Source organism: Protopterus annectens, chromosome 11.part0, assembly GCF_019279795.1.
Source record: "Protopterus annectens isolate FY-2018-M chromosome 11.part0, PAN1.0, whole genome shotgun sequence".
In the NCBI taxonomy this organism is placed as follows: domain Eukaryota; kingdom Metazoa; phylum Chordata; order Ceratodontiformes; family Protopteridae; genus Protopterus; species Protopterus annectens.
The window spans coordinates 1102392622-1102411417 of NC_056745.1; the positions used below are offsets into that span (position 1 = coordinate 1102392622).

At 38.0% G+C, this 18796-nt stretch overlaps 1 protein-coding gene across 4 annotated transcripts in view; it reads right to left on the minus strand.

Annotated features, from left to right (window-relative positions):
• Positions 1-18796, minus strand: part of PTPRO (protein tyrosine phosphatase receptor type O) — a 1723724-nt gene that overhangs the window by 1017666 nt on the left and 687262 nt on the right. The gene's annotated exons all lie outside the window — the stretch shown is intronic.

Here is an 18796-nt window from a genome sequence, read left to right on the forward strand (position 1 = left end):
ACAAATTAGGGATATAGGAAACCCTTTACATGGAAATAAGGAGGGGTAAAAAACTGAAGTAGAAGGTCATGTACCCATAGAGCATCAGTCTTGATGTTTGGTGGTCATAGACTGTGCAGTAAGATGGAACAGCTAGCTATTAGCTTCACCCGTAGCCTGCTTCTGCCACAACCCTTTTTACAGCTATACAGATTAATTCATTGGGTCCTGAGACTTTGTGGAGGTAGCTTTAAGTCTCATATCCCAATCCTGAGAAAGGACAGCAGACCATTAGACATTTCGGCATCTGCTTACTTTTTTAGCTCATAACAAAACTTAGCTTGTCTCTGTGATATAGTGTGTTGATTTTGGCAATGAATTTATTGACCTTATCAATGTTAGCAAACATTGAAGTCAAACCAAAACAATGCACAAAGCTAAAAGTGAAAATTAAGAACTAACTTTGAAAAATGGTCAACACCGCTCAACAAAGCAAAAAATAATGGTGTGGGGGGGGGGGTCAATGCAGTTTGGTTAAACAATAGGCCTGATGTGAGTTTCATTATTAACAGTTCCACATCTGACAAACTGCCACTAAAAGGTATCTATTAGCCCTCTGCAGGAGACAAACCTAATGACATCACACATGTGCACTATGCTGGGTTCCCATCTTTGTCTGCAGATTTTAAAGACGTAGCAGCACTTAAACATGGAAAATATCGTACTTTACATCTGGTCTGTAGTTAATATTTTTTTGTTTTAATGTCACCACTCCACAGCCAAATCACCTTCTCTAGAACCTGTAATAAAAACAGGTTCACGATAATGGGCACAAGCTTAAATAGCACATTTTGGTTTCTGATGTTTCCATTATGTTGTTGTTTGTCTTTCGGCTTTTTTCCCGGTAAAGGGTCGCCACAGCGGAACTCCGGTCCGCTAATGATTGGCAGTAGATTTTTACGAAATACCGAGGTGCCAGCTCGACTCCCAACCTTCAACGAAGGCACGCCCATTTCGCACGCATGTCTTTCAAATGCTACCCAACCACGGGGAGGACATGCAGACTCCACACAGAAGGCACTCCCCAAGCCAAGCATCGAACGGGAGAACTTCTTGCTGTGAGGTAACAACGCTACCGCTGTACCATCAACAGCTGTTTCCATTATGTACTAAGAACATATTTCTAAGATTCATAGATTTTGTTTTGTCCAATATAGAATGCATTTTGTGTGTGTGTTTGGGGGGGCTGTCATTCTTTCTCCTTTAAAGTACATGTGCATTCTTAACATTCATTAGTGGTTGCTGATCTTATTCAGATTTCATCTCCACACTAAACGGACTAAGTACAGTTCATAGAAGAAAGGGACAAATTAAATGCTAGCAATTCAGCGAGGTGTCCTGGAATATGTCAGTATTGGTAGATATTCAGCTAGCACTGATTCTTTTGTTAGGTTTACTCCTTCTGCATTTGGCATAGCTGTCCTGACTATTCCACACCCTCCTAGATCACCATTTTAAATGTGTGCTCCGAGGATGTCTTTACCTAGAAAACTCCAGTCTTCTATGGTAATATTGCTTGACTGACTGGAAATAACTCATGAGGTACTGACCTCCAACTAAAGATAGACTTGGCAGGAACAGGCTCAGTGTGTTGGGTGATGTTGAGTTAACCAGCTCTGGTGTGTGTAGAAACAGTTTTAGTCCCACTATCTATGCTACATGTTTACTGCAAAACAATTAGAAGTGCCTTAGTTCTGTATAGATCATTCACATTTCCTCCCTTTGTATATCACAAGTAAGTTTTCTTGGGAGACTTCCAGTAAATATACATTGGGTTGAAGGTGCATCACTTTAGCTACACTAACCAGATCCGTGTATTAAAATAAAAACTCCAAACCTATACGTGGAAACACCGGTTTAATAGGACACAGCACAGAATCCCAATGACTAAGTGCTTTCACCGTAACAATGGCTTCATCAGAGTGTTATTTTATTTTCTTGGTTTTTGCTTCGTTTGAAGTGTTGTTTGGTTTTATTTTTGTCAGATCTGTGTATTGAAAAGCCATCTGCACATGTATTACTTGCACTGCTTCTGTGCATTATTGTCATGTTGTAGGCTTGTAACCTCAGATTCCTTCTCACCAACTTACTGTTTTGCCCCCAGGTGCTATGTAAATATTTTAAGGGACTGTATTTGAGTTAGCTATACCATACAGGAAGGCTTTGGCAAGCCCAAACTATTCCCAACTATCTGTTCTCTATAGTTGTGTATGATTCCTCCAATGGATGATGTATTCAGCTAAATTACAGTACTGGATGTTGTGGATAGACTTCTACCTCTAGACCATGGTTTGAAACATCTATTGTACTATTACTCGACTGTAATCGAAACTGGGCAGTACAGTCCACCTCAAGGCTCCTTGAGCTTTTTAAATGCTTGCTGAATTGCCAATGTCTTAATAAACTTCTCTACCCGATTATTTTGGGTAACATCTGTAAGAGAACTGACTGTTGTGCTGCAGTGAAGGACAAATATCCTATAATACCTGATTTTTGGTAACAGAGGTAGGGCATATTTGAATAGCTTCTACCCTGGAAGGCTTTAACCAAAACTTTCCACCACACATCCAGTGACCAAGATCTAACAGCTCTGCCATTTTACCTAGAATTATGTTTTTTTGTTGCCTTCATAGTTAATGCACCACTGGAACATATCATCCTGTTCCTGACAGGACTGTATTTAAATAGCAATATCATCCATACAAGCAAAACCATAGTCTGCTGCTCTTACAAGGTTGAGACTGCAAAGTTTCTAAAAGGCAGCTGGGCATTTTTATAAAAAAGGGAACTTTAGCAAATTCATACAACCCAAAAGGAGTGACTGCTGCAGGTGTCTTAAGTAATGTTAGTAATCCTTACTCAAATCAGTAGTTGCCAGATAACCAGCTCTATGCAAATACACTAAAGATTATCTGTTCTAGGCATGGATCAAGTATCCAATTCCTTGTGGTCGTTTAAGTTTCCATGGCGTACTCAGAACCTGATGCTCTCGGTTTTCTTTGGCACCTGCTCTGCCAGTAAGACCAGGGACTGTACAATTCATTGATTACCCATAGATGCATTATCTTCTGCAATTCCTTACAGATGTTCTCCTTAATTTGTTTTTGCACCATACAAGAGACCTCTCTAACTGGCTATTGGGTGCACCCTGGATGAGCAGAAATATGTCCTCAAATTCTTGTAATTCTTTTTGGACTTTCTGAAACTGAGTGGACAATTGCTGCTGTGATAGAACTACCTTTCCCACTGAGATTTCAGAGTGAACCTCACTGAGATGATCTCCTCTTATTGTTTCTGTACCTTATTGCAGAAATTGAATGTCAGTCTTTCACTCTCTTTGATGATAGCACTTAGTCATGTATGTATGTAGCATGTAGTATGTGCTTCTTTCTCCTACCTGGCAGCTGTTCTGCTACATAGTTAACATAATTCCCCTTTCTAACAATAGTGAAAGTTTTGTGCAATGCTGTTTCCAGTTTATTCCGTCAAACTGGAGTGAGCACGATCACCTTTTGTCCAATGGTCTATTCAGGGCAAGCTCTAGCTGTCTCGCTGTACCAGACCTTTAGTTGCTGCTGCACTTATGATAGGTACTTCTGTACTTGAACTATAAGCTCCCTGTGCCTAGACCAAAAATCCAGGATGCACTACTAAATAGCCTACTTTTGGGAATTACATTCACCAGCCCACTCATCATGAAATAAATCTATGGGCACCCTCACCTTTTGATAACAAAATAAGTTAAATAAGTGAAACTATACGGACCCTGGAACATCTCTTTTATGCCAAGAAGGTACTTGTTCTACTCCTGCTTAAATTCAGTAGAATTAAACTTCTTCTATTTGTGAATGGTAGTGGTACTGCTTAGCAGCTTTACCATATGACACTTCCACAAAGAGGTCATTCGGATGTATATGAAATTAGCACCTCTATCCGTCTTTAATGCCCAAGGAAAGCTCACCTTGCTGAAAATTTCCAACAGAGCATCTGTCACATTCTCTGATGCAACAGATGGAAGAGCTACTACCTCAGAGTTCCTAATTGCATTGTCTACTACTATCAAGATACGCCTCTCACCTGCATTGTCCAGGGTACTGAGATGTTAAAGAACATAAACAGCTACCCTTTGAAACTGTTCTTCAGTAACAGACAAAGGCCTCAAAGTAGCTCCAACTTTGCTTTCTGCCTTACACCATTTTGACACTGCTCATAAGCGCTATAGTAACAGCTTATTTCTTTTTCAATACCTTGCCATCAGAAATTACACAAAATCCTCCTGTATATATGCTTTATACCCAGGTGGCTTGAAGAAAAAAATGTCATGGTCTATGACCAAAGTGCATGACAGTAGGTGTTTGAGACTACCATCTGCTGCACCACCTCTCTCTAGCTCTTCTTCAGGAGTCCTCTCACTGCAAAATAACCTCTTTCTTCAGTATATGGACTCTCTCTCTCTGCCATTATAGTACCACTACAGGCAGAAATGAAAACATATATATATATTTTTTTTAACTTGTCATGAAGTTCTACACTGTCCAACCTGCCAGTAGTACAATAACTACTCATTACAAATTATATTTAATGCATGCACATTTTGTTTTGTCACTTCCTTTGAAGGAAGTAATGCTGAGGCTTTAGAAGGTTTTACTCAAATATTTTGTGTTGCCACCAGTTTGTCTTGTTATATAGTTATTACTAAGGGCCCATTTCCAAAAGAATTGCTCTAAGTGTAAGTGATCACTTACAATGATAGCAGGCTGAGAATAGGCCTTTTGGAATCTGGCCCCCAGTGTAAGCTTGTTTATAGGCAGACCTTACACCAAAATAAGCCACTTACACTGAGAGCAACTCTTTTGGAATCTGGCCCTAAGTGTTTTCATTTTTTCTAACCATGAATATCCTCAAAGGGCAAACATGCTGAAGTGATCTTCATTTCTTGAAAAGATTCTTCTCAACCATAATGTACTGCAGTGGTTCAGCTGATCTTTGCTGCCATATCAAATTTATTTTCACTTAGCAGTATTTCTCACTACTTTCTAAGTCCTCAGTAGGAGTATCAGTAACTGACTTGCTCTGAATATTATTTCAAATTTGTTTTCAAACATATGTGTTATACATTTTCTAAAAAGTGCTTTGAGAGAAGAGGGCAAACAGCTGACAGGACATATCCTTTTTAAGAAATGGAGTTTCAGTTTCATATTCTGTCTTAGCACTCCTTTCCCATCTTATTTCCCTTGGTCAGCCAGGGTATCATTTTCCCTGCCTTAGAAAACCATAGTGAATTAGCCAATAATAGATTTCAATCCATGTCAAAAAGATCGTCATAACTCTCCTGCCAATAAAACTGTTACTTTCTAGTCTTAACTGTTAACAGTTTCTCACCAAATTAGACCATTCATTTTTGAATTCTGAACAGGCACAGATGAAGGTATCTAGAGAAGTGTCCTGGTAAAATAAATATTTGAAATGCTACTTGTTACTCACATAAACATTTTTGCACAGTGTCTGTTATTTAGCATCAAGTCAGTTGCCTCATTTCATACATAGCTTTAATTAAAAATGCTCATGCATGTTTTTTTCTTAACTGTGACTAGCTCAGTAACTTATGACATGTCCCTCTATCATTTATAACCATTGCTTTAATTTGCACATATTCCAGGGCATTGTCTTGAGGTACACATAGCATTCCAAAGTAAGCCACAGGCCAACATGTTTATGGCCACAGGGAAGGGAAGATTACAACTATAAAGTGAATCCTTACAGCTTGAATGCTTTTATGACCCTAGTGAGTGTAGACAGCAAAGGAGAGACAAATACCTTGCTATGCATATTTTTATTTAGTGCAAACATTATATATGTGACAGGAAGAATGAATTAAATGCAGAGCAGACAAATTCCAAAGGAAAGTATCGTGAGATTTCATTCGGACTTTACGTGGTGTCATGAAACTGACTGGGATAGAAATGCCACAGAGGTGAAGAAATTGCTAACTCCTGCTTTTTTAACGTGTGGAAACATGAGGTCATTCTATAAGGAGGAAAATGCAATCTGCAGTAAGGACAATTGTATTTGGAGAATGGATGTCCTTTAAGAATCAAGTCATTTTAGACACCTCTCTCACATTCTGTAACAAAATCTTCATTATCTTCAACTTGACATGTATATGTAAATATGCATATACTATGCACGTGTTAATTTTTACTCTGAATTATACTGTACATGCAAGTAAGTATTTGCACTGTTCTGACTGTATTTCATGTACTTTGCACCATTTTCAGTACCCAGATTATAAACGAAAAGGTCAGTAGACCAGATCACCTATATGGTAAAAATGAAGGAAATAAAAAATAAAAATAAATATATAAACCCTTTTATATAGTTGTACACTATTGGCTAGATAGAGGTCAACCATTTGCCAGTCTCCTCAGCAGTGGTACAATCCAGGTTTGTTAACCAGATTTTCATGTTCTTAGTTTAAGTGCTGAGTCCTTGCTCCCTTATCATAAGAGCATTCACCATTACAAAAATGTAATTTGACATTCACTTACTAAAGTAAGAGCTTAGTTGCGTAGATGCTGCCCTTTGCCTTTGTTCAATACATGTTTTTCCTATAAGCTTTAGGTGTTAATTTGAAACAGTCATAAAGCAAATTTTAACTACTAGATATTTAAAATAGCCAGTATCACTCATTTTTGCCATTATCACATACTGCCTTGCCCATAGGCAGAATAGTTAAAACCTCACCTGTTGCATTAGTCTATTTGGTCATCCCCTAATGTAAACTATGAAATTAGCAGGAAAAGAACAGCTTTGCTCTAACTTAATTCTTCCTCAAGTCAAGCTGAGTACCTTCATATGGTAGACCCTGCTTTCTCACATTTTGACCAATACAACACTGATATAGACAGCATGTTATATAGCATATACCATAGAGACAGGTATGGTAAAAAAAAAATAAAATAGGCAGTTGGGTGCACAGGTCCCAGTATAAAAAAAGTGGCCAATCCTGGTGTATGCACTGGTGCCAACACTGGAAAAAAAGGCAGTATAGAATCTTCAAGACATGGAAACATTCTTTCAATGGGGTTAGGTCAGACTCCCCTTTGTAGAAGGAAGAAGTAGCCCAGAAAAAAAAAAAAAAATTGACAGACAAAAAGTAGCTATACACATGACAGAATGGACTATTGAGGATAAGGAAAAAAAAAATGTGTACTGTTACTATTATGCAAAAAGCCCAGAATTTCCAGATAGAAGATATTCAGATAGATTAAGAGAGAGAAATCAAAGGAAAGAAAAATACTTGCACAAGAAATGCTGTCAAGAGCTTCAGATGCAAATTTGTATTCATTGATGCAGCAAATTCATGAAATAAATTATGCAGATGAGTAAACTTTGGGCCACTTGGAAAAAGAAATGAACAAACCCCAGAGATTTCTGAAAGTATAAAAAAGAAACATGGACATTGGAAAGAAAATATATATGATATGGTGCAATATTTATCCAAAGGAGAAAGCCAAAGTAATTAATACAAGAGAAGCAGCTGCAAGGATATTTGAAGAGAAATACAGGCAAAGGCATCCAGATATGGACATTTTCTCAATAAATAAATAAGGAAACAAAAGGGGTATGTAGAAGACAGGATTAACTAATTAGAAGTTTAACAAATAGAAACTGAAGTTATGGATCACCTGCAAAGTGAAGGATTTAGTGTAGAAAATCCAACTCAGGTAATGTCGCAGCATGACATAACAAAGAGCCCCCCATACTAAGGAGAAACCGTTGTAATGAAAGGCATCTGAAAACTTGCCCCATGATGATGCTCTGGAGCCTTCTGTAGGAATCTGGCACAAAAGTTCAGTTGAAGACAAACAGCAAGGGGAAAGACTAGAGAACAGTGACAACTCTGACACTGGCAATGTTGAGGAGTGACGGGCCAGTGAGTTCCCATATGGAGGAACAGCAGATGATGCAGGATGCGCCTGAAAAGGATTTATCACAGAAAGATTTTCTGAACATTTTGTAGAATGCCCACAGGAAATGGACAGTAAATAAGGCACTCTCAGTTTAGGAGAAAATTATCTAAGGAAGAGCTGCTTGATTTAATAGAGATGAGTTAAGTAGATATATTAAGACTGATGACATAAATAGATTACACAGAGCAATAGAAGTCTGATAAAACAGACAAACACAGTAATCAAGACTATTAAGAGAACATTGTGTGATATAATAAAAGTACATAGAATATATTACTGTGTAGCTAAATTAATAACAGATAAAGTCTTACCATAAAGACATAGAGCAACAGGGAAAAGAAAAACAAAAGATAAAAATGTCATCGTGGAAGCATCAAGTAGTAAAAACTATAAAGAAATTAAGAAAAGTGAAAGTGTTAGAAGAATATAGAAGGGGAACAGATCAACAAAAACATTTAGAAAGACAGAGATGGTAAAAGCAGCACACAGTATCGAAACAGACCAGGATCTATCATGCACTATAGCAAATAATAGACTAAAGATAGCAGTACAGGTAGAAAAACTTAGAAGATATGCAGATAAATATAAAGGAAAAGTACAAATTAAGGAAGTCATTGAAGACAAAAGAAAAGGTAGGAATTCAAATGTAGAGGATATGAAATGGGATGGCGCAATGGCCAGAGAAATTGAAAGAAAATTGAAAAAAGCTCCTAATTTGAAAACTCCCTGTCCAGATGCAGTACCTAACTTCTGACTAAAAGTAAGACTTAGCTCTGAGTAATAATTACTTACATGCATATCCTGCACAGCCACTGACCTAGTTAACAGAAGGAAAAATGATACTCCTAGTAAGAGTGAACCTATAAGGCATCCTAAAAACTATATACCAATAAAATGCTTTCTGATGATGTACAAACTATATACTGGAACTGATGCAGAGAGAGTTTATAGTGATTTAGAAAAAAAAAAATCAGTCATGGTAATAGAACCAAAGAGTAACAAAAGAAATTCATATGGAAAAAAAAGGATCCTTTGTTGCTAAATAAAGCAATAATAAAGAATTGTAAAAAAGGGAAGAATCTAAGTATGGCATGGATAGATTGCAAAATAGGATTTTACAGCATCCCACATTCATGGATAAATGAGTGCTTACAGATGTATAAGATAGATCCTATTTTCCTAAGTTTAATTACAGTGATCATGAAGCAGTGGCAAACCATTTTACAGTTAAACCATGACAAAAGGTAAATTATTATCCAAGGGATAAAAATTCAAAGGAGGACATTCCAGGGTGATTCTTTGTCACTATTTATTTTATTTAACATTTGTTGACCGGGAAAGTCCGACTAGGTTCCACAGAGCCTGTTTTCAGTGGAGGCCCAGGGAGAAATGCTCCAGATGCATGTCTTTGGAATGTGGGAGGAAACCGGAGTACCCGGAGGAAACCCACGTGAGCACAGGGAGAACATGCAAACTCCACACAGAAGGCACCCCAGCCGAGAATCGAACCAGAGAACCTCTTGCTGTGAGGCGACAACGTTAACCGCTGCACCACTGCTGTTTTGTCTAGCCCTTAACTCACTAAGCAGTTTACTTAACAGATTAGGCCATTATTACAATTTGGTTCCAAGAAAGCAACCTTGTTTAAAGACTTCTCATTTATATTTTGGGGATGACTTAAAACTGTACATAGTTCATCAGATGAGGAGTTGAAAGCACAACTTCAAGTGGTTAAAACTTTCTCAGATGATATTAGAATGTCATTTGGTCTTGGTAAATGTGCAAAAGCAACATTTAAAGCAGGGCAGTTGCAGTACTAAGAAAATATATAAAGGAACTTATGCAGGAGGGAGTGTATAAATATTTGGGAATTGATGAAGGATCGGCAATAGCATATGAACAAATGTGAACAAAATTCAGTAAGGCATACATCAGAAGACTAAAACTAATATTGAAAAACAGCCTTGACATCAAGGAATAAAGTCTAAGCTGCAAACCAGTTTTGATCTTCCTGTTCTAACTTACAGTTTTGGTTTGATTGACTGTCCCAAAAGGTATTATATCAGTTGGACAGGAAAACGAAAAACAAGAAAAAAGCTTTATGTTTATCAAATGATACATAAACATCAGTGCATACCAAGATTATATATTCCTCATTCTGAAGGAGGTATGGGCCTCCTTGAATTAGATTATGTGTAGTTGCGACTGTGCCATATCTTTTGACCTCATCAGATCCAAACACAGTAAAAGTTTTAAAATATGCAGAGAAGTCTAAGATGACTTCCCTGCTTCATTTAGCAGAAGCATATCAACGTTAAGTGGGAAAAGAAATCAAACCAGAAGTAGACAAAATGTTTTTGGCAACTGAATGTGCCAAAAAAAAAGAGTGAGAGAATATAAGGAAAAGGGTCAGATGAGAAGCAAAGGAATGTGGAAAAGGCATAACTATTGTGGCAAGTACACAGATCTATTGGAACAATGTCATGTTGATCAGGATATGATGCGGGAATGGTTATGGAGAAGTGTATAGGAACCAAAAGATGAAAGGTTAATAGTGGCAGCTCACGACAGTGGACTACATACATGTGGGAAAACAGATAAATGCAGGTTCTGTAAAAAGGAACTGGAAACATTTGCACATCTTGTTGACAAGTGAGATACACCCATGGCAGAAAGCCTGTATCCTGAAAGCCACAATAATATGGCAAGTCTGCTACATTGGGGAGTGAAGTAACTGAGAAGCACAAATAACTCAGAGGACAAATAAAGTCTCCCAGGCCAAGAACAACCACAAAGCATTCTTTAGCTATGTCCGCAACCTCAAAGGCAATACACAATTGTGTGCAGAGCTCATTGTAAATGAAGTCACCTATACTGAGCCAGAAGATGTAGCAAACCTCCTGGCTAATAAATTCAGCTCCAACTTTACCCCTCTCTCCCCCTCAACCTTTTCTCAGGAAATATCATCAAATATAACTGCCCCTAATATCACTAGGGAACAAGTCCTTAATGCTCTCTGTAGACCAAGAACACTGCATCAATGGCCCCAGACAATATCCCAGGATGCCTTTTAAATAGCATGAAACATGACATATCAGGGCCTCTGGAATTACTGTTTAAGTGTACCCTCCAAACAGGCTCTGTGCTTCATGAATGGAGAAAGGCAACAGTCATCCTTCTGCACAAAAATGGGCCATCTACAGACCCTGGAAACTACAAACCCATAAGTCTCACTAGTATTAAATGTAAAGCTATGGAAAGAATTGTCACTGAGATCATCGACAGAGATATAGTAAACCTCCAGACATTGGACAGAACCCAGTCAAGGGAGATCATGCCTACTCAACCTGGTGGACTTCTCTGAGAAGATCACCAAAGCAATGGATGAGGGCAAAATTATTCACACTGCCTATCTTGACTTAGCCAAAGCATTTGACACAATGCCCCTCTCAGGCATTGTTGACGAACTCAAGATGTTAGATACAAACCCGTATGTGACCCAGTGGATAGCCAGCTGGCTCACAGATAGGATCCAGGAAGTTAGAATTGGGGAGTCCACCTCTACAAAGAGGCCAGTCACAAGTGCAGTCCCTCAAGGAGAAGTCCTTGGACCGCTCCTTTTTGGCATTTACTTCTCAGAAGTCAAGGCCAATATCAGTGGTCCCTGGCTGACTAAATTTGCAGATGATTGCAAATTAGGAGCTGTCATTGAATCTCACAGACACAAATGTTCTCTAGGAGGTGCAAACACAGACAAACCACTGGTGTAAGAGCCATGGACTTAAATTAAATGCCAAGAAATGCATAATAGTATCCTTTGGGAAGTCATCCATCCCTTGTTACTATCATATTGACAACACACCCCTTAAAGTTGACTTAATATTCAGGGACTTGGGGACACACATAGATAGTAATCTAGCCTTTGACCATCATGTGTCAGTGGTGAGGAAATTATTTCATGTTGCGCAACTTATAAACAAAGGTATGGCATCTAAGTCCAAGGAAGTCATTGTTCCACTATATTCTGCATTCATCAGACCTTTCATTGAGTACAATGTCCCCTTTGGTATGTACCTAACCAGGCTTATCCAACAATTGGAATGTCCACAGAGGTTCCTCACTAAAAGAATACAAGGAGTAAGTAAAATGTCCTGTGTACACCGCTTCAAGGCCCTGTCACTGTATTCTGTCTCCTACAGGCTTTTGAGGGGAGATGTATGCATACAGGACATTGTCAGACCTCACTCTGATGGATCAAATGCATATCCACAAAATAAACATCACAAGAATTACCCGCTCTAAAGACCTGTGATACAAATAGGATCTGCAGGAGAGATAGGTATGTATCCCAGAGACTACCCCATCTATGGAACAGGCACCCCATCCATGTGAAGCAGAGTTGCTCCATAACCCAATTCAAGTACAGCTTGGACAATTGAATGGGAAACTGAAAATGAATCCCTGGCTTGGTACCTATGTCTCTGTTGGACACAGGTAACCTGTAAATGGTTAATCTCCCAGACCCATGCTTACACTTATCAAGGGTATCAGAACTTGTGAGAGATTTGGGATGCATGGCTAGGCTTAAAAAGGCCCTCGTGGTCATTAGCCTAGTAAACACTATGAACCTATAAAACACAAAAGTAGCACTGAACAATGAAACTGCTACACCTAGTGATTACAATGTCGTACATACAGAGAGACACAAAGTCATAAACTATCAGGGTTTGCCATCAGAAACAAGAGCAAGGAGTAAGAAGGATACCCAGACACTTCCAATAGGAGTAGGAGCTATGGGTCTCATAAAAAAGAATTTACAGTCTTATTTAAATATGCTACTGATACATTTAATTTTGTATGAACTGCAGGAGTCAGTTCTGGGTACATAACAGGTGTTGTGAGGAGCACTTTTGGCTAACATCAAAGACGGAAACAATTCTAGTTTCATGAACTTTAATCATACCCTGACTTGGGAATGGGGCCAGTCCTGTCATGGTATTAGAAACTTAAACCACTTGGAAAATTAAACTGAAAACAGTTTAATACTGATCTTGACATCCTGAGCTGCACTGTCACCTTTGCTACTCATGTTTATTTAGCAAAGAGTGCTCAGAATATTTTTTGTGGAGTCACTATCTTCCTTTCCTGCACCTTGGCTAGTTCATGCTGATGCTTCCTTTCATCCCCTGCAAACTGTTTCATTCTCTCAGATGCTTTGATCACCAGCATCTCACCTTCAGCTCCATCTTCTGCGGTTCGAGCAGCATTTTAACATCTGCAATCTCTAAAGCTAGAGGTGGTACTAGGCTCAGATTAAAAGACATGAGCTTCTATTGCAGTGAAGGCTGATATCATGTCATGCTTGCCAGTAATATCTTTGTATGATCTCAAACATTACATTTTGTTTATACTGCACACTCACACTGAGCCTTTGGCTTTAACATCTTTATTGATAATTAACTATTATCTACTTTCCAATTATGTTTTAAATGAGGGAGTATATAAGGAGAGAGTTGTAGGTGTTTTATTGTTTTGGAGAGGTCCAAGTGGATGGACGAAAGTGTTTAACCTTAGTCTCAATAAAGTGAACTTTCTGGTTACTGCTGCCTGTTACTTTGGACTATGTCAACCTTGTTTTTGTTTCTTAGTTTTGTTGAGTCTTATGCATTTTTGCACACCTTTTCTTGGTTACTAGTTGTTTGTGTTGTGTTTAGTCCAGGGCCGTTGGCTTTCTACAACTTCACTACAACACGGATTTGGGTTTTTTGACCTTTGATTTTCTGCGATCATTGGAATTACACTGCATGAGTGGTTAAAGAAAATGACAGAGTGCTAGATCTCACCTTCAGTGTTGGTTGATTACCCAGGATTGTGGGTGTTGACTGAGTGTATGATCCCACACTTTTTGTTTTTTTTATTTTTTTCTGTTGATCCAGTATTCAAAGAGTGCCTTTTTTTCCTGGCAGTGAATATTTACTTCCACATCTATTTTTTCCACTACTGGTACGTTACTCTAGTGTAAGTTAGAAGGATATACCATTGTGGCCACCTATGGAGGGTGTCAGAGCAAATCTCACAAAGTGACAAAATGTGGCAACTAACTCAACTTTCAGAAATTTTGACCCAACAAGTTAATCAGGTTACGACATCACTGCACTCCTTGCTTTCAACAGAAGGCAATGACCATTTGGAGAACAGTGTTTCCAGTAGATAGAGAGCCGTTCCCCCAACAGATGTTATATCCGAATCATCACATGGAAGGAACACAAATGATACAATAGGAGAATGGCAACGGAATATACCAGAGTCTTCTGACCGGAGTACAATCATTAATCAGGCTGGTGTACAAAAGAAAATGAGGAACCTTGGTCATGATGAATTTAAAAACTAGTTGATCCAGGATTTTGACTTTTCAACATCACCAGCCCCTTTGGATGATAAACAGGTTAGTCTTAAGCACTGGTTAAGAGACTTTGAAAACAAATGAAAAAAACTCAGAACTTTACAGATAGATAATGCTTACCTAAGGGAATGTTTAAAGCGTTCTGAGATTCCAAACAAACTGAGACTGTTTAAATTTCCCTTTGATGTCATACACGGATCCAAGGAATATTTTGATCTCATGGAAATGTTCAATAGACATGGTGCTGAGTCATTAGAGTTTATTATTCAATTTAATTGTGAATGTATTGAAATTTTAATGAGTGAAATTTCAAAAATGGAGCATATTATTACTAGTGACTTGTTTGCCGAATACCAACATAAGTTTGACAACGTTTTTAAATTTGTGGATGATCACTCTACACAAGTTATTAGGAAAAAAAGATAAGACGTTGTTAAGAGATAGTGCTGAATATAGAGAGGGCAGAGCTTACTCCTTAGTGAGTAAAGTAAGTGGACAATCTGGGAATGAGGTGAATGAGAGGGAAACAGCTTCCAACTTGCCACCTGTTTCTGACAATTCAGGGTATGGAAATGATTGTGACCACAATGAGGATGATGTAGCAAGGGACTCCCTCACCTTACTTGAGGAGATCAGAGAGAATCAGGAGTCAGAGGGGAAGAGGTCACACACTTGTCCCTACTATGGACAGAACACAGAGGGGCAGGGTGAATTTCAGAGGGAGGGGTCACTTAGCCAGAACCATGCAGAACAGGTAGTGGTCAATGACACCGATATTATATCAGTTGAGCATGATGGTAAGTTATCTGTACACAAAGGATTCCATATTTTCAGTTACTCCAATTTAGATAGAGACATTACCCACTTTAATTTGTTTGAAAAGGTCTTTAAATTCATTCCATATTTTAGGGGTAAAATACCAGATGTGATTTTAGACTTAAAACTATTCACAAGGAAAATTAATCTGTCCTTTCTTCACAGAGATAACACTAACCATCCACTAACATTACCTTATAAGAAAAAGAGCACTTTTAATCCCCCACTACACAAGGTCCTACACACCTTTGAGAGGGTCTGTGAAAGAGAAATGTATTCACTATATAGAAAAAGAAGTAGGAGCTTTCGCAGCATGACTTTTGAAGAACATTCCTACTAGAAGCATTGACCAGGGACAAATCAATTAGAGTTATGAAACTGGACAAGGATGGGGCAGTTAGGATTACAACACAGAATGGACTATGCTGGAAAAAAGTTTAATATTATGCTGCAAGATAAAACTTGTTACCAGATAGCATCCAGGAATGGGATCAACATAGCTTATTGAAATATCGACCTATTTTTGGAAGATGCCCTGCTTCAAGGTATTATTACATCTGAAATCCACAATATTTTGTACAATAGGGACCCTTTGATCCCCTCAGCTTTTGGCATTCTGAAGACACACAAAAACATAGCAGATCCACCTTATATATTAATTGTGGCAGCTTTGGGTTCCAAAACGTACCCTTTAGCAGTCTACATCGATAGGAAACTGAAACCCCTACTCAGCCACAACCAACATATTTTACGTGACTAGTGGGATTTCCTAGTTAAGCTAAACCCTGATCTTTCAAACATGTTTTTTTGACTATAGACGTGGGTGAGCTCTTCTCATGTGTTCCCCATAGTATTGGATTGGAGTTATTTGAGGAAGCTCTATTAGAAGACCAACTTTTTGATGCTACTGAGATATGTTTGTTGGTAGATGTGATGGATTTGGTTTGAACTAATAACGTTTTATATTTTGAAGGGGAATACGATAAAACCGGTGAGTGGTGTAGTAATGGGGGCAGCTTGTGCCCCCATTTTTGTCATCCTTGTGGTGATGTTAACACAGGAGAAAAGATTCATTCTAGATTTGCCACCTTCTGGTCATTTTACACCAGATACCTGGATGACATGTTTTTATTTGGACAGGAAATCCTTTGGTAATCGAATCCTTTATTACATACTTAACCAGTACCACAGATTTTTTGAGATTTACACACAGTAAGAACTTACAGACCACACATTTTTAGATGTCCAACTTACAGTGGAACCTGGCGAACTGACATCTAGTATATTTAGGAAAGAGACGTTCTCAAACTCCTATCTTAACTTTAATAGTGGTCACCCTATACACTGTAAGAGAAACCTCATGAAGGGCCAGTTCATTAGGGCAGCCAGAATGGCATCCAACAACGAACTATTTGTGAAGGAGTTAGAGAACATGACCACTATATTTTTGGATAGAGTTATCCCCTTGATTATTACAGACACTAAAGAGGGAAGTAATGGAGAAAAAGGAGACCCCATGTATTGAATGAAACTGGCACTGGTGCACAATCAGACTTGAGTAATTTTCATCATGGGATGGCCACCAATCATGATAGACTAAGTACTATGGTGAGAAATATTATCTCCCACAACTGAGCCATCTTGAAAACAGATAAGGACCTTTACCGACAATTGGGTGATAAACCAACCTTTATTTACAAGGTCCATAAAAACATTAAGGAAGTTTTGGAAAGTAAACAAAACTACAGGACAGGTTCCATCAAATGTGGCAGGTGTAATTATTGCCATACATGTTTGAGAGGGAAGAGGTTATGTTAAGCAATTATTGTCAAACAACTATCACATTTATGAGAGGTGACCATTATTCAACGGGGCTAGTTTATTTAACACTGTGCAATCGATGTTACTGTTTTTATGTAGGTAAGACTGAGAAGAAACTAGACAAGGGGATTTACGAGCATCTGTATGACATAAGAATGGCCTACTCGAATAATGCACTATACAGACATTGTATTACTTGTAATATTTTTAAGAAATTTGTATTTGGCATTTTAGAAACTGTCCCACTGGACAAAAGAGGAGGAGCCTGGGAAAACAAATTGGAATATAAGGAACTCCTCTGGCAACTCATCTTGGATGTTACAGTTAACCCAGGTCTCAACGACCATGTTTCATTACAACCAAATGAGAGCAGCAAAACTATGAAGTGGTGTTTTTATTTAATGTTTTTGTATTTTCTAACACATTTATAATCCTTCATATAACTTTTTATACTCTTTATACTTTTACATTTTCATATTTTTACAATTTTTCATCTTTTCCCCTACTAAAGAATTGTTATGGATGTTGACATCTATGGTGAGAGCTTTTAACTGACAGTTTTTGTAGATGACTTTTAAGTGTTATCTTTTAGAATATACTGCACACTCACACTGAGCCTTTGGCTTTAACATCTTCATTGATAATTAACTACTTCTAATTATTTTGTATCTACCTTCCAATTATGTTTTAATTGAAGGAGTATATAAGGAGAAAGTTGTAGTTGTTTTATTGTTCTGAGGAAGTCCAAGTGGATGGACGAAAGTGCTTAACCTTTGTCTCAATAAAGTGAACTTTCTGGTTACTGCTGACTGCTGCTTTGGACTGCATCAACCTTGTTTTTGTTTCTTAGTTTTGCTGAGTCATGCACATTTTTGCACACTATTTTTTTGGTTAAAATTTGTTTGTTTCCTAAATGACTCTTAAAAATAAAATGATTATTGTGCAGTGTGTACTTCTGTATATTTCCATATGGCTGTAAATGGTCATATGTATCGTAGACCAGCTAAGTCCAATTTACAAAATCAATAGTGCTTCCAGCAGTATATGCTAGGGATAGCCTTTAGAGCATATCACAGATTAACACTGCTGCCATGAGCTAAGATCAGTACTTGCCACCCCCTGAGAAGCTTTACAAATTACAGCTGGAGAGCAGAGATACCATAACAGGCTTTCCAAGATTCCATTATCTACACTGTCAGCTCCGTGACTTAGTGATTTATTTCCACCAGTAATTGAATCCTGGCTTATACTGTTTCACATTCACATACACAATAATTTCTAGACATGGATAATAATACTACCGGAGTGCCACTATCCCTTCTTTCTTCTCAGGTACCATGTTGCCAGCAGCCAGACCAATTTGGCACTTCAAGGTTACACTTACTGAACTCTCTTGAAATAAGCTAGCTGTGATGTAATAGTTTATGGTGACTGGAAAAAAAAAACAGTCTAACTTCAAAAGACAGATATCAGCAGTTATATTTCACCAGCTCTATGTAACTGCCCTGAAACGCTTCAACAATCAACTAATCAAAAACTTTTATAGCTGTGTAATAAAATGTTTTACTTAAAATTATGCAAAGCACACAGATAGGAACAGAGAAATTACACATCAATGTATAAGGAAATATTTGTGTGATAACATCTTATAAGACTTAGTCTATTTTATATTTTTAAATGAAAAAGTGGTTGAAATAAAATAGTACAAGAAGGTAACCCTGTTCTTTCAAGGCACATATTAGGG